The sequence below is a fragment of the Podarcis cretensis genome, assembly GCF_951804945.1.
Source record: "Podarcis cretensis genome assembly, chromosome: Z".
NCBI classification, from domain to species: Eukaryota; Metazoa; Chordata; class Lepidosauria; order Squamata; family Lacertidae; genus Podarcis; species Podarcis cretensis.
In genome coordinates, this window is record NC_137184.1 from 37,145,229 (window position 1) to 37,166,501 (window position 21,273).

Genomic DNA, 21,273 nt, shown 5'->3' on the forward strand with positions numbered 1-21,273 from the left:
ATAGGACAAATTGTGTAGAATAATAATAAAAAACCAAGAAATCATGACCCAAAACATTTCCTACAGGAATAATATTTAAACACTCGTCACATGCACTACAACCTAATGCTCCATTTGTGCTACTCTGTCTCATCAGCATTCTTTTTTACTTCCCAACATACATTTTCATGTAGCATTACACAACAGAGAATAGGCCATATAGATTTTTTTTTGGGGGGGGGAATTATTCATCTAAAATGGGAATGAGTTTAAAATATCAAACTAAAGTTAACAGCCATTTAAGTGTTCTAGTAATATGTGTTTAAATGACAGAACTGTACTGGCAGCATTCATATCGGAATGTGTACTGTGCTATTTTCCCCATCTAGCTGTATAATATACACTATACACAGTGCAGGTATGTGTGTATATGTGTACACACACACACACACACACACACCCTCTGAAACTAGTTACCTGCTTTTGTTTCAGCAGTATTAGCTGGGCCTGGGGTGAGAAGGGGAAAACTCCCTATAAATCAGAGATTCAAGATCAAAACCCATGGCCAAGTTTTGTCCATGATGGCTACCTTCAACTAAACCCATGGCCAGTCCCTGTTCTCACAGTGTCCACCCAGAAGCCTGTAGGAAACCAGCAAGCAGAACCCAAGCAAGTGGTATTCAGGGTTGGTCAAAGTCATTTAAAATCACACCTTCGGTAATAGGTTTGACACCCATATATTATATTGAGTATATTGTATTGACCAAGGCTATTGTTCTATCTAGATTTGCACTGTCCACTACAGGACTCCATACATTTCCATCCACCTAGATGAATGCGCCTCACAGATTATGGTTCAGTGGTCATCCAAAACTTCAACAAATATAAGATACCTCCAATCACAATTTATTACTAGACCTCCTGGGTGTAGGGATGATATTTCTGTCTGAATACAGTGGTACCTCGGGTTAAGAACTTAATTCATTCTGGAGGTCCGTTCTTAACCTGAAACCGTTCTTAACCTGAGGTCCCGCTTTAGCTAATGGGGCCTCGCACTGCCACCACATGATTTCTGTTCTCCTCCTGAAGCAAAGTTCTTAACCTGAGGTACTATTTCTGGGTTAGCGGAGTCTGTAACCTGAAGCGTCTGTAACCCGAGGTACCACTATACAAGCCTCCTTGTAACTACCAGGGTAGAGTTTATTCCCCACAGAAATAGAAGACAACAACAGTCATTTGAAACTCAGATTAAGAAGATATGGGATACATTGGCAACATTGCGGCCACCATCCAGTACATGAGAGAAAAAAGAAAGAAAGCTTCCAAGACAAAGGACCTCTTATTTTCTTTTTTGAAACATAAATAGAATGGATTTTATGGGCCTATTGCTTTACTTGGTTAATACTCTCTCTCTCTCTCTCTCTCTCTCTCTCTCACACACACACACACACACACACACGAGAGAGAGAGAGAGAGAGAGAGAGAGAATGCTTTGTAATTTTTTATCCATGTCTCATCCACTCAGTTTTAAAAGGAATATTATTAAATGTGAAATAAGATCATGTAGAAAAATAAACAAGCTTTGCAAACTCTCAGGGAAAATCACTAGGATGCAAAACACATGCACCATCATCAAACTTCTGCTACCTAATTTAAATGATGAACCACAGAAAAGCAGCACTGTAATATAAAAGTATAATCCCAGAGAGCGTTTCTAGTAACGATAAACCGCAAGACCACATTGCTGGTGGCTTGTCAGCAGAAGAGAAAACTGTAGGATGCAGGTGTATTAAATTGTCAAGTGTGTTGGTATGGAAATGAAGAATTGTGCAGCTGACATACTGATTTGGAGTCCTAAAAGGAGAGATCCTCACAATCTTTTTTTTTTTAAATGGCCCCTGTACTTCTCCTCTTACCTGCCTCAATATTTATTTGCCTGTATTCAGACAACAATACCTGCCCTGCAAACATGTGAACTCTCAAGAAGCATATTCATCAAAATGAACTTGCCTGCTTAATCTCAACCAGATTAAACACCCTCTGCAGGTAGATTTGGCATAACAGATTTTAAACACTGTGCAAAAACTTTTTCTGTTTTTAAAAAATCCAGACTTCTTAAAATGTTTAACTACAATATTGCTATGCTGTCATTTAACTGCTGGTGTTATTCTATCTGCTCTGCTGCCTAGATGTATTTTCATATTTTAATTAGTATCTTTAGATTTAATCAGGCTGCATCTAACATAAGCCCTTCTCAGAGTAGATGCATTTAAATTAAAGGAGATAACTTAGGTTCATAAATTCCAGTAGGCCTGAGTAGGACTCATATTGGACACAACCCATTGTTTCAAACCTTTTAAGTATGTTTGACTTTATCAGGGTATTTTAAAATAGAAAGATGGTTTTAAATAAAAAGGAATAGCCCCCGCCCCCATGAAAAGCAGGGGTAAGTGGTTAACTTAATATAGGGCTATAGGGCATGCTCTCTATGTTCTACACATTGCCAGGTCAGGGTTTGTGTCACTGCCAGTGTGGCTCATCCTAAGCCACACCTCCTACTTGCAGTAGAACTCATTAAATACAAGGTGCCAACTTTAGTTAACAGTTCATGGTATGTGTGGGTGCTTTAATGTGTCCTCCTGCAAGCGCCCATCCAAATTAGCAAAGCTTATGTATGCCAAGGGAACGACAGGAAAGCAAGGGACTTCAACTGAGTAGCAAACCTCAGCAGGTCACTCATGAATTCAGTTTCCTTTGAAGCATTCTGTATTTTCAGAAAGGCTTCCCAGAGGAGTATTTGCAGCGGCTTGTTAATCTTCCCTTTTGCATCCTTCCTTCTCTGCACTTTCACTTGCAAATTATCAATGCAATTCATACTTATTTACATAATGAGGCATTGCAGATAGTGTTAGAACATGGGGAAAAGAATCTTGTACATAGTTATGTCTTTTTTAAAAAATGCCCCCCACCCCCCCTTCCCAGAAAGAAAAAGGATTTTGCTAGACAATGAAATATTTAGACCAGGTCATTCACATTTGTGCTCCTAATCTTGAACGTACATTTTTAAATCAATACAAATATGACCTTCCATGAGCTCTGTTGATCTAAAGCATGGGACTTTTCTGACCCTCATCTATCACATGTATTGACCAAAGAGCAATCTTTTGTTAGATCCCTGTTTGCTTTGCAGTTTGAAAGAGGGTGGTCCTGTTCAGTGGTCTGCCACAAGGGAGCTTCTAAAACAGGTGTAATTCAGAACTAAAAATTATCCACACCCCACAGCTGAACCCTCTGCAAGCACAGCACTCACAGGTTTCAACAGTGACAACATGTTAATTATAATGCCCTAATAAACTAAATGTTTTTGAATTATGGTGCCGGAGGAGACTCTTGAGAGTCCCATGGACTGCAAGAAGATCAAACCTATCCATTCTGAAGGAAATCAGCCCTGAATGCTCACTGGAAGGACAGATCCTGAAGCTGAGGCTCCAATACTTTGGCCTCCTCATGAAAAGAGAAGACTCCCTGGAGAAGACCCTGGTGTTGGGAAAGATTGAGGGCACAAGGAGAAGGGAATGACAGAGGACAAGATGTTGGACAGTGTTCTCGAAGCTACTAACATGAGTTTGACCAAACTGGGAGGCAGTGGAGGACAGGAGTGCCTGGTGTGCCCTGGTCCATGGGGTCACAAAGAGTCAGACATGTCTAAACGACTAAACAACAAGTAAACTAAATGGAACAGGGTCTTACTTCAGAAAAGAAAAATACAAAATGCTTGGGGGAAACAACCATTTCACATAGACACAGCTGTGTGGGTCTGCCTGTCATTTGTTCTTGGATGAAGGTGTGTGTAGGGGGTACTATGGCAACAGTTACACAAGGAGGAAGAAAAAAAGAGTTGTCTAGCAACAAGAAAACAGTTAACAAAATTGGGGGTAAATGCCTTGGGATGTAAGGAATTCAAACAGCCCTGCTACATGAAATCAATGATCCATGTAGTGTAGTGTCCACAAAGTGACCAAACCATTTAAGGAGAACATGAAGGGAATAAGTGTTTCCCACAAGTAGGTGCATCTCTTAACCATTGGTATCCAGTGACATATGCCTTAATTCAGAGGTTTCACAGACCATCATGGCTAGCAGTCATTATTAGCCTTACCCTCCATGACTTTATCTAATGTCCCTTTAAACTCACGTAAGTAGTGGTTATCGGCCAATTTCATGTTAGTCTAAATACACCCACAGATATATTGTGCTGGCTGTGTAGAAACTTAACTTTCAAAACTTGCAGTACAATGCCTACATCTGCTCTGCCCTAGAAGGACCTGAATATTGTAGAGGGCCATGGTAGTATGCAAGTTTTTAGCAAGCATTTGCTCCCAGACATAATCTCAGCATTTTGCACGATATGAAAATGACACCACGTTTCAGGGCCAACCAACAGGTGACTGTAGCAGTGTGTTAATTGTGTGTCTACCCCAATCACATAAAAAACAAAAACAAAAAACCAGGAGGTGGAAAGGCCAAGCTGGAAATGATTGGAAAGGGTTTGACTTGCTGAACCATCCCTCATCATACAATACTTCCCAACCATCTGTTCTCTAATGTTTAATTGTTTCCTTCAGCTGGACTGTAATACTAGAAGCAAGCCCTGTTGGGATTTTCTTTTGAGTAGAGGGAGTTAGGCAAGATTGCAGGCTAGCGAGTAGCAGAAAAGTGCAGCAGCAGCATCCCTCATGTGCATTGTTCTTTTGCTAAAACTAGGTCCATGCCCATCATATTCCACATGTTAACATTGACTGGCAGTGACTTTCGAAGGTTTAAGACAGGGGTCTTTCCTAGCTGTAAATGGAGATGTCTGGGATTTAACCTAAGACCTTCTGAATGCAAAGCAGATCCTCTACCACCAGTGGTGGTCCTACATTTTGAGGGGCCTGAAGCTTGAACTGCTTTGGGAGCCCCTTTGTAACCAGCACACCTTTACGACATCTGTGCTACCGACTCTCAAACTTTGGGATTGTTGAAATATATACAGCAAAAAAATAATTTATTAGAGTCATGCGACTCAAATTAGGTCTTCTAAACTCAAGAATATTATGCAATGTGGACTAAAGCTATTTTGGGCCCTCTTGGGATTAGGGTCTCTGAAGCTTAAGCTTCATTAGTTTTATAGTAGATCCACCGCTGTCTAACACTGGGATAGGGTCTTTTCCTAATGTGTTTTACATGAAATCCAACTTTGGAGATACTTTTCAACAGTGTGTCTCATCAGAAGCAATGGAAAAGGCAGTGGTTTCTGCAACAGGAACCATTGTCCCTTTCTTTTGTTAACTGCTGTTTAATAATTGTAGACTGGTGACCTCCATAGATCATGTCAGGCCTATGGAGACGGTCTCTCTTACAGGGGATAATTATTTCCAACACCATTTTTGATCCAAACTAGAATCTGGGCACAGAGTTATGTTCACATCAATGTGTCAAACCTGTGCATCATTCCACAGCGCAAAAGCCCACATGGTACGAGCAAGTACACCTCTGGCGTGCAATCTGTGTCAGTCAAACACAGACTGAATGTGCTTGAGCTTTTGATGAACATGAGCCAACAGCACAACTTTTTTTTCCCACCCCTTGTAAGCCAAGCTGTTGACACATACAATTTCAAGCAAAAAATAAAATAAAAAAGCTATGGGAATTCTTTTGTTCAATGCTGATTGTTAGCCACAGCTAGTTATCAACTGTATACCATGGACAGCAACAGCAAAATTATTAGGTACAGGTTTTGTTGGCCTGCTTGCAGTGGCAAAGGGCGGGGGAGATTCAATAAAGGTTTTGCCTGCAAATAGTGGACTTCATTGTTTATCATCTCAAGCATCATGTTTTATTCAAGGAACTTGCTAGTTAGGTTGAGTAAGAATACTTTCAAGAAAAGGGGAAGCGGACACAACTCTTCTGATGATTTCAAATAGCAGTCAAAAGGGGGGGAGGGGGGAGGCAAGGCTGTCTACGCCAGTACAGAATCAGATATTCAAAAGCTCAGAAGCCAAGTTGCATGCCTTCTCAAATATTTACCAACTTCTCTTAATTAAAGGCTATTTCCCCCCTGAATCAGTTCCACTCTGTCACTTTTGGTATCCATCAATAATCAAGAAATGTTGCACTTAGGAATAAAATACCACCTGCCTCCGAGACAGGAAAGTGAAGAACTTCACTGAATTTAACACAAACCAAACCCTTGCAAAGGCCATAAACCTAATCTGATCTTGCAGGTAACAAGCAGCTGTTACTGAATTGGATCACCCCAATAATGTCTTGTAATGTCTTGCGCGTGTGCACACACACACAATGTAAGTCTGGTTTGCAACATTAACAAGGGAGAGAGCTATGGGGTGGCCTTCCCTTCACAGGACTGGGGAAAAGTCCAACAGCAGGCAAATTCCATATAAGAAGCATAAACCTTTTGTTTGGATCAGATATTCACCTTATTTTCTTGATTATCTTTATGATCATTTGGATAAGAACACTCCTTTTAATCCTGGATCAAAATCCCAAATGCTCAGCATCCTGAATCCTGTGCCAAAGTTCAGGTTTGATGGTTTTTTAATATGAACAGAACACACACACACACAGCCCTGTGTTGGAACTGAACCTGTAATCCTATCTGCATTATCTTAAAAGGAATTTGGAGTCACAATAGCTGTAGAATCAAGCAATCATAGAATTGTAGAGTTGGAAGTGACCCTAAGGGTCATCTAGTCCAACCCCTGCAATGCAGGAATCTCAACTAAAACATCCATGACAGATGGCCATCCTAGCTATGCTTAAAAACCTCCAAGGAAGGAGAGTCAACCACCTTCTAACACAGTCCGTTCCACTGTAAAACAGCTCTTACTGTCAGAAAGTTCTTCCTGATGTTTAATCAGAATATCCTTTCTTGTAACTTGAATCCGGGATCTGATATGATTATCAGATATATGATGTGAATGTGTGAATGTATGATATGGTATGTTTGCATGATATGAATGGATGATTGTACAATATGATTGTGATATATCATATTATGATAATGTGTTATGAGTGTATGTGATTCTGTGATGACTGTATGATATTACAATTGTTTATGGTATTATGATTGTATGATATATATCATGATTGTATGATATTAGGATTGTATGATATGATTTTATATTTGTATGATAGTACAATATTATGATTGTATTATACAATTGTATGCTTGCATATTATGATTTTATGATATATGGAACTACAATGCAGACCTACTTAGTTAAACTATTGGGCTTTGCTATTAATTGTATACACATACAGTATTTGTCTATTTAAAAAACAACAATATATTAAAAACATGGCTATATTTCATTTTGCAGCACAAAAACACACACCACCATATTTCCATGTTTCAACATCTGGCAAAAAGTAGTTGAGTGGAAATATTTCAGATATACTATGATGGTTACCTACTTCATAATCACATGCTGCATTAACTTCCCTGATAAAACAGTAGCACTCAGAAAATAGAGGGCAAAGCAAGCTAGCAATGAAATAGCTGTGCCCCGTGCTTGAACATCAGTTGCACAGAATGAGGACAAAAAGCATGGAAGAAAAGGTGAAGCACTCCCTGCTGATAAGATGTCTACTTCAATTTACTTAGATGGAAAAACTACAGCCCATTAAAAAAGTCCATAATGCAGCAAAATGGCACAGATCGGTGTTAAAAACAGCACTTACCAATGGCAATTAAAGTAATGGAGCAGTGCAGCTTGGCACCAGAAAAAACACACAACGAGGGATAGTATACCCAGACTGTGTTGTTCAAGGAGAACATCACAGCCTTACTGGGATACTGGTGCAAGCGATGGAGCAAAATTTATTTGGTAAGGAGTCCCAACTCTTGCTTGCTTATCACATGGGTTCCAAAACTAATATGTAAATCACAACATTCACAGGATCATTCATCATGTTAGAAGAACCTAATGGGGATGGCTTCTGTATGTATGTGAACTGGTATTTTGCTTAATCTGCCCAAGATTATTAATTTATCTTGGACTAGTCCATCACTCTGCTATTCTTCTGCCTCCTACATCCCTCCATTAACATGTTTTCTTGCCTTTCATATAAAAAAAGGGGGTGATGTCCTTCACTTTGCTTTACCAATGTATACTTACCATTTCATTAAAAGAATACTGGAAACTGCCTTATAATGAGTCAGAACACTGATCCAGCTAGCTTTGTATTGTCTGCACTGCTCAACAGCAGCTCTCCAGGGTTTCAGATAAGCCTCAATATGTTCCCTACCTGGAGATGCTGGGGATTGAACCTGGAACCTTCTGCATGCAAGGCATGTTCTCTGAGCAACAGCCCTTCCCCAATTATCCCTTTAAAACACTGTCACATTTTCTAGCAAACGCATAGTGCACTGTAATTATGAAAGACATATAAACAAACAAAATGTAGATATAAAAGAAATATCAGAAGCAATTCTAAACAAGGGAAGACAAGTGGGGGGATGGACTGTTTTATAATCATAGTGAAACTGCATGCTGGCAGATCTCTCCCACCCATATTTTGAGTTGCTTTGAGTTGGTGTGGATTTTTAAAACAAATATAATTTTGGTCCAGCAGGTAGAAGGGAAGTTTGCTCAAAGCCATTCAAAATGGAAAGCAATAATAAATTCATTTTGATATTTGTAATTCCAGCTCAGTCGCATAAAGTTGGTTCATTCTTTTTTTTTTTTGTCTTTGTTTCTCTCTCTCTCTTTCTCTCTGTCTCTCCCCCCCCCCCCCATCTCTCTCTCTTGCTATTATTCACAGCAAGGAAAAGGATAAGGTATTTGTTCTCTGGGGACTGAGTCTTAGCATTCGCATGTTAGATTTCAATTTCCAGACTTCTAATCACAACTTTAAGAAGTTTGCCTGGTACATCCGAGAGAGAGAGGGGGGGGGGAGGGAGACTCTCTTTTAAATTACAACATCTATTTCCAGAATCTGCTGGAATAAATGACATACATCCTTCTGTGTACCTTTGCAGGATCGGTTCAACTACATTAATATATTTGTGAAACAGGTTGTCAAAAGGAGATGCAAGACTGAAAAGCACAGCACAGGCAAGCCGGGGGGGGGGGGGTGGAAATGAAGGACGAAGGACAATTGCTGAGCCTAAGCTGAACACAGCTTTGCCTTCCAACGTACACAAATGGCAAATGTTTCCCCTTAAAATAGGATTGCGAGATTACAGTTGTAATACTGTTAGGGAGGGGAAATGTATTTTAATATTGGTTTCTTGCTCAAGTCGTCTTAAGGCCATTGCAAAATGAGAACACACAGCATGTGCCATTTCCTGCCCTTGTTCTTGTTTCCGTGAGATGGTGAATTAAGGGCTCAACTTTACAATGCCTTACGTAGACTCAGCCACAAAGAAGATGCAAGCACTACACAGGCTTAATTCTATCATTCCACAACTAATCCTCTTGCCTTCTAGTTTACCATGTTATTCAGGGCACGCCAGATGCTGCCTCCTGCAGGATTACTGTTTGTATTATTATATTATTTAAAATTTATGTTATGCTATTTATTTACTCAATTTGTATCTCACACCTTCAGCAAAAGAAAGGGAAATGTCCTCAGGGCAGCGAAAGAAAGAAAGAAAGAAAGAAAGAAAGAAAGAAAGAAAGAAAGAAAGAAAGAAAACATAGCATGTAACTAAGATGTACAAGAAATGAAATTTACATGAGATTTACTGTATGAGAAATTGTAACTAAAACAGATGCAGTAACTTGGCCTCAGTGTTGCAGAGGTTCAAAAAGCTGCAGGTTACTAAAGAGCTAGAGTGGGAGGTGGTGTTTTCATTAATATAGGCATCAAGCAAGATTCCCTGGGAAGGGGTTTCGAAAGGCAAGAAGTCACTACTGAAAAGACTACCACTGAGCTTCAACGAGCCCCAAACAATTATCTTAGGACGACTGGTTTGGAAAGAGACCAATAGGAGGTACCTGAATACCAAGGCTTTAAAGGAGGAGTGGGAAATATTGGGCTTTCTGTATGTTGATGAACAAAAACTAGAAACATCATTGACCAGTGGTTTTCAGCCAGTGTGCCGTGGCACCCTGGGGTGCCTTGAATGATGGTCAGGGGTGCTGCGAGCAACACTGGTCTCTGTCCCTCTTTACTTCCCTCCCACCTCTGATGCCCTCTTGCATCTTTGCTTCCCAAAGGCTTGCACAACTGTCTATTTACACTATACTGTGTTTGGGGAATCAGCCTGCATGATGCCCTGAGTCCCAATTATTGAGTTCCTGTATCTGTGAGAGCAGAAGATATGACAGCAAGCTTGTCAAATAAGTCTTTTTGTCTGGGCAACTGTAAGACAATGGCCTCACAGCTGGACACTTAAGCACCATGATTAGCATAACCATATAGTTGCTCTGTGCCATAGGGCAAATGAGTGGGCCTTTTCTCCCCTCATCTGGCTGTTTCTTAAAAAAGCAGGGCTCTGGACTTAAGTTTTCTGCACTGGATTGGTGATCTTAAAGAGTGGGTGAACTTTCTACAGTTCCATTGTCAAGCTCAGGTGGTGGGGTTTAGATTTCCTGGAACACAGAGCTTCTGCAGGGGTGGGCAGCTGTATAAAATAAGTCTACCCCAGGAGGCTGATGGATCCAGATGATTTCCTGACTGCTCTTGGAGAGTTTCATGTTGCTTCAGCAGGTGATTCTTTTGACATTCTAGTGGATCTCTGGACTACAGAAATGACCAAGACAGTGGACACAATCACTCCAGGGCATCTCCTCTAACAGAATGGAGCCAAGCCAGCCCCCTGGTTTTCTAGGGAACTGGTGGTGATGAAATAAATGAGATGGTGACCAGATCAAAATTGATGGAAAACTTGGAAGAAGTCCAACCAAATACAAGCTAGAGTCTACTTGAAGACCTACTCTGTGGCAGCGCAAGCAGTGAAAAAGCTATTTTTCTCTGCTTCTATTGCATCCAGCAGAGCTGTTCCTTTTACAACCTTACCCACGTGAGGAGATTTTAGACCACTCGATGGCCCGCTGTGAACAATTTGCTCAGTACTTTGCTGACAAAATCACTCAGATCTGTTCCAACTTGGATGTTACAGTTGACACTGGTCTAGTGGATATAACTTTGGTCCCTGCTTCTTCAATGATAATTGATACTTTTCAATTTGTGCAGCCTGAGAATGTGGACAGCATCCTTGAAAATGTGAGAGCTACCACATGCGCTAGTTTCTTGCCCTTCCTAACTCATTAAAAAGGCCAGTAGGGGACAGACCATGTGGTAAAGGGAAAAAGCAAGGCAGGAATACAGCACACCTAAAACAAGCAGTTATAATTTCTCAACTGAAAAAGCCGTCCCTGAATCCAACTATATTGGATAAATTTTGGCCAGTTTCCATTTCCCATTGCTGGGCAAAGCATGTGGTAGCATCTCAGTTCCAGAGGTTCCTGGAAGAGAAAGATTATCTAGATGCATTTCAATTTGATTTTAGGCCTGGTTGTGGGACAGAGTCACCTTTGGATGACATATGTTGGGAGGAATTGGACAATGGGAATGTGTCCCTGTTGGTTCTGCTGACCTTTCAACAATTTTTGATACCATCAACTATGGTATCCTCCTGGGGCCCCTTGCTGGAATGGGACTTGAAGGCACAGTTTTAATAGCATCTCCATCCCTTCCTGGTAGTGCTGGGGGACTCCTGTTCAACACCTTGATCATTGGCCTGTGGGCTCGTCCAGGGCTCCGCTCTGTCCCTCATGCTATTTAACATTTACATGAAACTGCTTGGAGGAGTTGCTCAGAGTTTTGGGGTTTGGTGTCACCAGTATGCTGATGACAGCCAGCTCTATTAGTCCTTTCCACTTAAATCCAAGGAAACTGTCTTTGTTCTAAACCAGTATCTGACATCAGTAATGGACTAGACAAGGGTGAACAAATTGAAACTGGATGGGGTAACCCTCCCCCTGAACACAGAGCGTGTGCTCCTGGATTCAGTTCTGAGCCTGGATACCCAGGTTTCTGCAGTGCTGAGGGTTAAAGCTGTACAGTTAAAACTAGTATGCCAGCTGTCCGCATTCCTAGAGATGTCTGATCTGGCCACAGCAATACACACCTTGGTTGCAACTGGCTCTATGTGGAGCTTTATTTGAAAAGTGCTCAAAACTGCTACAACAGACTAGTTACTAGTCTGTTTCAAGGAACAATTCAAAGTGTTGGCTATGAGGCCTAAGAGGCTTAGATCTGCCTGGGCTCTGAGATCTTCCGTGGAGGCCCTTTTCTCTGTCACATCACTCAAAGGAATATTTGGTGAGGGCATGGGACAGGGTCTTCTTGGTGGCTGCTCCAAGATTTTGTAATTTCCCTTAGAGAGGCTCCTTGTCCTTCTGCGAGCAGGGGAAGACTGTTTTACTTTGACAGGCTTTTGAGAACTGATTGCTTTTTATGGAAATGGCTTTTCACAGTAAAAACAACACCACACTATTTGTGCTTTAACAGAATCGTTTTTATATTGTTTTTATTCTATTATAATTTAATTCCCTTTTAACTATTGTCTTTTAAGCTTTCTGTATTTTATCAGTATTTTTATTTTTGCAAACTGCCTTAAGTCCTGCTGTAGGGAAAATGCAGTGTAGATATATTAAAAGAATTTTAAACTAATGAATGGGGAGGGGTGGCACTCCCCAGGTGTTCAGAAGGAGAGCGTTTCAAGAGTTCTCTGATAGAAACCCCCTCCTCCTTTTACGTTCTTCCCTTTGAGCCTTTTTCCAGAAAGTAAAATGTCACACATGCCATCTATTTCCTCCAACGAAAACTTTGCAGAGTGTGGAAATAGTCAAACAGAACAATTTAACAGTCGCACAGCCCCCGCGGGACCCTTCAGTTAGGAGCACAAAATGTTTTGCCATTTACTTACCCTGGAATTGTCTATACAGCTTAATGATTTTTTTAAAAAAACAGTTTTCAAATGTGTGTTTTGCTTTGAGGAATGGGGGGGGACGACTCTCGATTGGTTCTCTTCCCCCTCCTCTTCTCTCTCTCTCTCTCTCTCTCTCTCTCTCTCTCTCTCTCTCTCCCTCTCCCTCTCCCTCTCTCTCTCTCCTCTCTCAGATGAGGAGAAAATTGTTGAAGGCCCTACAAAGCAGGTTTATTGCAAATCGTACCTTGTGAAAAAGTGTCTAAACGTGTCTACCCAGAGAGATACACCAGACGTGATATTCAATGTGCCTTTGCATTTAACATGCAAGCTTCCAAAAAATAAAATAAAACAAAGAGCAGCCATTGGGGAGAATGGTCATTACTGGGAATGAAGTGAGTTGGGCAAGAGGGAAATTTAACCGTATCCAGCCTTGTTGGCAGCATATACAATTATCACCTTCCGTGACCGCTATTAAATGCATGGAGATTAAATGCAAAGATGCCCTTAAGTCTGCATGTAGTTCAGCTATCCTCCCTTGTAATTCCTCCTATGGTACTGTACAACACTCCTCTTGCCATGATTCACAAAGTACAGCCATAATTTGGTTGCCCCTTGAAACCCTGCAGTCTGCACCGGGCTGAAAATAAAGTGGGGATATCTATAACAATTAGGAATGTTTACCTATACTTGGTAAGCACATCTGCATCACACATTTAAAGAAATATTATACTACTTTTAATAGTCCCACAGAATCTGGGGAACTGTATCTCTGTGTGGAGAAGAGAGGATTCTTCCTAACAACTCTCACCACCCTTAACAGAGTTCTTAGGAGACCCCTCTTCTCCACACAGAGCTGTGTTTCCTAGAGTTCCTTGGGAAGAGGGACTGGTTGTTAAATCACTCCTGCAATTCAGAACAAAACATGCAAAAAGACTTTTTGAAGGTATTATTATTATTATTAGCAGCAAAGCAGTGGAGGATTATATGGTTTAAGGAAGTTGTCCCACTGCATAAAAAACAAAGGGTGGCATTCAGCAAAGTTTTACTCAGGGTGGACCCATTGAAATTGAGGGACTTAACTGATCAAGCATATCCATTAATTTCAATGGATCTATTCTGAGTAGGACCAGTGTTGTTAACCACCTATAGCTGTTGTTTCTAATCTATAGTAAAATAAATAAAACACAGCCATACACCTTACGTATTGCTGCTGAAATTAATATATATTTTATTAAATAGATGAATAATAATTATCAATGATAAGAGCACTGTGGTCTTCATTTATAGTTTCTGACCACCTACTAGAACCCACAAAACTGCTAAATAATCCCTAGGATTAGTGATGAAGTATTGCACAGTTATTCTTCTGGGAGTTCAACATCCTCTCTCAATTCCTGAATTTTTCCTGACAGCTCTTCTCCCTTCGTCATCAATGATTTAATTTTGGCTAGTGCACTCTTCATGTTACTTGGACAGTTTTGAGGAATAAGACTTAGATAGCTTTCTAATTTCTCAGTGAAAGCTGCTGCCAACATATTTGTGGAAGTCCTCGTCAACTGAATTTTTGTGTGTCACACAGACCAACCGTATCCCCTGCCTAAGATAAATTGTCCTTTTCAGAACTTCCTCTAGGTGGCTGTTATTCATAGTCAGAACCTGGCATTTATGTGTCAGGTGGTAGGAAGAAATGATGTTTCTTCTATCTTTTGCCACTAACAGAGTTTGAAGTTCTAGTGTAATCTGTTGAATTTCAGCTTGCAGATCTGCAATACCTTCCAGCTCTGGGTCGTGAACTCTGCAGGGAGTTGGTTCTAAGCAAGGAGCTGGTCCTACATGTTGTTCCAAAGGTTCCTGGGACACATCTCCTGCCAAGACGAAGCGAGCAAGCTGTGAATCCTGTTGCTGATTATCCAGAGGATTTGAGGCCATAGCAATGATTGCTTTCGTTGACCACCTCCAGAAGCTGCCTTTTTTTAAAAAAAGGGGGGGGAGATAACTTGCCTTAACAGAAATAAGAAAAATACCATTAACAAAACTGCAAACCTGTGTAGTCCATTTGTTAAAGTAACCATGGGAGACGAAATCTCTTCTGAAATGGATTTTCATTGTCTCCCAAACTGCCTTATACTCATGCAATTTCCTGTACTTCACATTTTTTATTCTTTCTTCCCTCCTCAAGCTAAGAACAAGAGTCTGAATTATTAGAAAACATGGCCTCAAAATTGCAAATCCAGTTTCTAATGCTTGTTGGCAAACCATAGTGGCAGGGCCACTTCCCTTCCACATGGAGTCCTACATCATTTACCCCACAAATTCCTTCAAGCCTTGTAATTCCTGGAGCTTTGAAATATTTGAAATATTCTCTCGCCAAGATAATGACTACACTATGGATGTGGCACAGAATAATTTCAATAAAATGGAAACAGGAACAGAACCAAAGAGGAGGAACCTCATGCATGCAAGGTGGGACTATACAGATATTATGTACTCTAAATGAGAGTTCAGAATTCAATTGTGGCCCCATATAATTACTGTTGTTGTTATGGTCATTGTTATTTATGTAGCACTTAATGCCAAAATAGGCTTCTAAGTAGTTTACCAATATAAAAACCAATGGCACAAGCTGTGATACACACACACACACACACACACACACACACACACACATACACACATACATACACACACATGGGATGCGGGTGGTGCTGTGAGTTAAACCACAGAGCCTAGGACTTGCTGATCAGTCTCCAGCTGTTAAAAAAACAAAACCTAGGAAATATAATCCCTTGCCAATACATAGATGCAAAATAAGAATGTAAAGATAGTAAACAACATGCGTATCTGTAACAAAAACCCAAATGTCTATACCCTTCCATTATATGGGGGTTTGCTCTATCCCATTCATAATTTTGCACCTCCTGTTGTGAACTGTTTTCCCTTCTAAAACATCTTTGAGGATCAGCAACCAGAGCACTGCACAGTATTCCTAGTGTGGTTGCGCCATATAACTGTATCTCGGTGGTTGGACATCTGACTTACAGACAGAAGGTCCCAAACTCAATCCCTAGCACGTTTCAGCAGGACTGGGAATGTTGCTGCTGACAGTCTGTGCAGACAGTACTGACCTAGCTGCTCCAATGGTCTGATCGAATACAAGACAGCTTCCTATGCTGCTAAGATTCCAGTGGTCCAGTCAGGCCAAGGAAGAGAGGTGGTGTTCCAGCAAGGCTGAGAAGGCCTTAAGGAATAGAGTACACCCAGACATGAGGATTAGTGCATTAGTTTTATTGGTTATAACTGTGGCTTTAGATTGATATACCACCACATCATGCTAAATTTCATTCATGCCAATGGGTGTGGTGTGGCACAACAAAGGACATCATTGGACCTGTCACCATCCTTTATGCACACAAGTGCTTCTGTTCACCCATGCAGGAGCTATACCACTCCAAATTTCATCATACGTCACGGACCCTGAAAACAGCTGTAAATTTACAGCACAAAACTGGAACTATTTCCCCAGGTTCACAGGGTTGCAAACTGTTCCCCCCACCCCTCAAAGCAATTAACAAGGAAACATCCACTAAGTTCCAACAGATTTCCAGAAAGGGCTCTTACATTTGAGGGGGGGGGTCACATAAAACAGAAATGATCAGCTAAGGGAATGTTAGGAAAATGGAATAAAGTGCTCTTTGAATGTTAAAAGAAAACCTGTAAGTTCACCATTTAGAGCACAAGAGAGCAAAGAAGAAGAAGAAGAAGAAGAAGAAGAAGAAGAAGAAGAAGAAGAAGAAGAAGAAGAAGAAGAGACGACTTGTACTTTCATCAAAGGACAATTCAAACATCAAGCCCAAAGGAAAAGGGAGTCATTTCCTCCAAACATTTTCCTTGCAGTTCTTAGTGTTGAAGATATTTGTGATTTCTTTAAACAGAGAAAGTGGGGTTGTGGGGATGGGTGGGAGTTGCTATAAAGCAATAGTAGTCAATATGTTGAAGTATTTGCACTTATCACATTTAACTCTTTGGTTGCATTGCTTCCTGTTTTAAATAGGATGTTTGCTGTTATTCCCCTCTTTATCTTTTGCAATTCAATTCTTGTCTCTTGCAAGGGGCTGGTGAGGGCGGACCACTTTGTTTAGGGGAACATTCCCTCATAGGCAAACTCCCAGGGGAACAGAAGAAAGACAAGCTCCAGCGCTTCTTATAATAAGCTGTTCATTTAGCTCAGCTGTTTGTATCTCTCAGCATTCCATGGGTCGGATGTCAGGCAGGGAAGGGGCAAGAGGCAAAAAGTGGGTGGGGTCAGCATGATACTGTAGTACCTCAGTTTGAGAACAGCCCTGTTTATGAACGATTCGGTTTACGAACTCCACAAAACAGGAAGTAGTGTCCCAGTTTGCAAACTTTACCTCAGTCTAAGAATGGAAACTGAATGGTGGAAGGGCACCGGCGGCGGGAAGCCTCATTAGGGAAAGCACACCTCAGTTTAAGAATGGTTTCAGTTTCAGAACGGACTTCCGGAATGGATAAGTTCATAAACCAAGGTACCACTGTACGTGCTTCTATACCTTTGCATGGTAGTTTACACTGAACAACACCAGGGTCAGGTTGCTACACCCACCCACAACTCCCTAATCCAGGCAAGCAAGAAGCACAGTTTAGGGAAACATTAAGGTCAGGCAAAAGCACACAAGGAGAGAAGATAGTGGCACCTTTGGGGGGAATAGTCCAGGGAAAGAGAGCACAGGCAAGGATGGTGTCCAGGGCCATAGGAAGAGAGGCCTGGATGCCTGCATTTGGCTCCCATGAGAGAGAGAGAGAGAGAGAGAGAGAGAGAGAGAGAGAGAGAGAAAGACGGACGGACGGACACGGGTGGTGCTGTGGGTTAAACCACAGAGCCTAGGACTTGCCGATCAGAAGGTCCGCGGTTCGAATCCCGACGACGGGGTGAGCTCCCATTGCTCAATCCTGCCAACCTAGCAGTTTGAAAGCACGTCAAATGCAATTAGATAAATCGGTACTGCTCCAGCGGGAAGGTAAACGGCGTTTCCGTGTGCTGCTCTGATTTTGCCAGAAGTGGCGTAGTCATGCTGGCCACATGACCCGGAAGCTGTACACCGGCTCCCTCAGCCAGTAAAGGGAGATGAGCGCCGCAACCCCAGAGTTGGACACGACTGGACCTAATGGTCAGGGTCCCTTTACCTTTTTGAAAGAAAGAAAGAAAGAAAGAAAGAAAGAAAGAAAGAAAGAAAGCTAGAGAAAAGAGACTCTGAGCTGAGTGTGAAGGACAGTGTGTGGTGTCCTGTAAGAGTAATTAGGCCAGGAATTACCTGGGAGGTTGAGGCTGAGACAGGAGAAGTAGAAGCTGTAAAGAGACAGTCTACTTAGGTCTCATTCCAGTCAGAAGGGAAGAGATTCTTCTAGAAAGAGAAGACTCCCAAACCAGTGAACCCTTGGGTGTATTACTTGGAGTACCCCAGGAGTAGGGCTGTCTAAGGGGTGCGTAACTGACAGGAAGTACCACCTTGTTAAGAACCAAAGTATTAAGTTAAGAACCAAAGTATTAAACGGCAACAGTTGTGCAACAACTGAGAAAGTATTGAAGTGAAATAACATAATAAACTGAAGTATCCTATGTTTTACCCTATGTCTGTATATAATAAAATAGCTACAGGAATGTACTCACAGGCTTAAGCAACATATAGGCAACTTCCTGATATAATTCTAAACTGGCCTTTAATGTTCTGTTCCTGTAGCTGTACAGAGTGGGGACATACACTTATGCTATAATTGCTTTCTAAGCAAGGCAGTTGAGTCAAGATTTTTTTAAAAAATAAAATAAAATGCAAGATTTTTAGGAGGTTTGTGGATGTGGCAAAATGGCCACTGGGAAAACAAATCCAATGTGTAATGATTTGTTTTGTTCCCAGGGGGAGGGTTCCTGAAATGTGGCCGAACTCAACAGCAGGTCATTAAGGTCATTAAAAAGCTTCTGCCCTGGATTATTAGAATCATCTTAGAATATTAAAGCTTGATTCAAAGACTTGCAGCAACAGCAAGTAAGTGCTTAGCAGAGACCTACCAGTTTTCATTTCAGTGTGCCAAGCTGTATTGATGCTGGTGCAGCTGATTAGGAGCTGGGTTGAGGGTTATATTCTGGCATTCATGGGTTCACTGGTTACACGAACAACTTGCAATTTCTATAGCTAAACACACAAAGGGAACGAAAATAATCCAGTCTTTCTAATACCCCTCCCAATTCCAAATGCCTGTAGGGAGCCACTGTGATCCTGCTTTCTTGCTTTCATTGTGTAAAGAATGACAAGAGCACTCAGCAAATAATAAACGACAACTTAAATACAACGGTAAAGTCAACAAAATTAATGCCTTTAGATTATTTTGTTTACGAAAATAATAATAATAAAGCTTTCACATCACTGTTATGGAATCTGAGTACTAATTGTTCAATTCCACAGCCTGGGGATAATGAATGGCACTCACTTTCTCTCTCTCTCTCTCCCTTGTTCAAAGTATTCTGCCAATGCCCTTGGTTACATTTAATTTGACATTAAATCAAATGAGCATAAAAATAACACTGGAGAATAAATAGTGCATATTCTGCATTGCTAGTCTAGCAGGCTATTATAATATATATTTTACCCCTCTGAAATGTTTCCCTCATTATTTTGTTACCATGTCAGCTAGGCGACTAAATAATATTTGCTGATGCTACAGGGGCATGTGAACATGGTGGCATTTGGTCAAGTAAGGAATGTAATAAAGAGCTGTATATATGGGTGTGCATGAGTACACACATGCACATAACATTTCTAGACCACCTGTCACCCAGGGATCGCAAAAATGTCAAAACTAGATAGATAGATGATAAATAGATAGACAATAGATATAGAAAGATAGATGATAGACAGATAACATTAAAAACCTCCAAGTGACAAATAAAACTGCAGCACAGAAGCACAGTACATGCATTTCAAAAGAAGGCATGACATCCACTCAACCAAAGGTCATGATAGGGCTGTTCACACATTACATTCAATGAGTGTACAACCTGTCTGCACATATACTTAAATGGTACAGTGAATGTACACAGACTGTGTACACCAGGCATAGTCAAACTCAGCCCTCCAGATGTTTTGAGATTACAATTCCCATCATCCCTAACCACTGGTCCTGGGATGTTGTAGTCCCAAAACATCTGGAGGGCAAGTTTGCCTATGCCTGGTGTACACAGTAGTTGGCCTGCACAAATTAACAAATGTGCACACTTTCATGCGTAGAGACAGCTTGCACCCATCTTAATGAAACCTGATGTTTCATTAAAAGCTGAGGGAGGTCTCGTTGCATAGCATACCTCACTGGCACACTAGTTTTCTATATGAGGGATTTCATTTAAATGGAGGAGCATTCAACCATGTCCTGCAACCTCACAGACACAGTATACCCCCTCTGTGATTACTAGGCCCAAGTCACTGCTCACTTTATAAAACTAATAATGGAAACAGCAACCTGAAATAGCTAGCAACTTGTAATACAATAGGTAGCTGTGTACAACAGGTAGCTATGCACTGGAGTAAATGAAATGGTGCAGAGGCAAATCTGGAGCTTATAAGTATGTTTAGAATTCATTAAATTCCATTTCCAAAGAGTTCAGGATAGTAACTATCCTACTGTATTTACTTACTTACTTACTTACTTACTTACTATTACATTTATATCTTGCATGCCTTTCCTCAAAGGAGCACAAGATAGCATACATGGTTCTCGTCCTCTCCATTTTTATCCTCACAACAACTCTGTGAGGAAGGATAGGCTGAGAGACTGTGACAAGCCCAAGTTTCATGGGTGTACAGTCTACGAACAACCCTGTTAACGAACACTTTGGACAACAAACTCCACAAAACTGGAAGTAGGTGTTCCAGCTAGCGAACTTTGCCCCAGAAGACGAACAGAAGCCAAACACTGGCAGCAGAAGGCCTCATTAGAGAAAGCACGCACCACGGTTTAAGAATGCTTTGGTTTAAGAATGGACCTCCGGAACGGATTAAGTTCGTAAACCGAGGTACCGAGGTACCATAGTGATTTGAACCTGGGTCTCCCAGGTCCTAGTCAAGCACTTTAACCACTACACCACACTGTATCCACACATCCATCTTGTGAGATGAATCACTCACTCTCCAGTCTAACCTAAGATCACCCACTGAGATTCAAATCTGAGTGGGCATTCTATACCAGCTTGAACACATTATCCATTTTATCACAGGACCCCTATGTAAAGGTTACTTCATCCTGGTGTGATCTCATACAAATGGCAGATGAGAAAGGGCAAC

The 21,273-nt window shown here is 41.1% G+C and overlaps 1 protein-coding gene across 4 annotated transcripts in view; it reads right to left on the reverse strand.

The window, feature by feature from the left end:
* The window catches only part of PCDH11X (protocadherin 11 X-linked), a 777,133-nt gene that overhangs the window by 668,774 nt on the left and 87,086 nt on the right, over window positions 1-21,273 (reverse strand). The window contains exon 2 of one of the 4 annotated variants that reach the window (XM_079962397.1): window positions 14,698-14,790. The exons of the other annotated variants lie outside the window; for them this stretch is intronic. The gene's annotated coding sequence lies outside the window, so the exon portion shown is untranslated. The remainder of the gene's footprint in view (window positions 1-14,697; window positions 14,791-21,273) is intronic. 4 annotated transcript variants of the gene reach the window in all.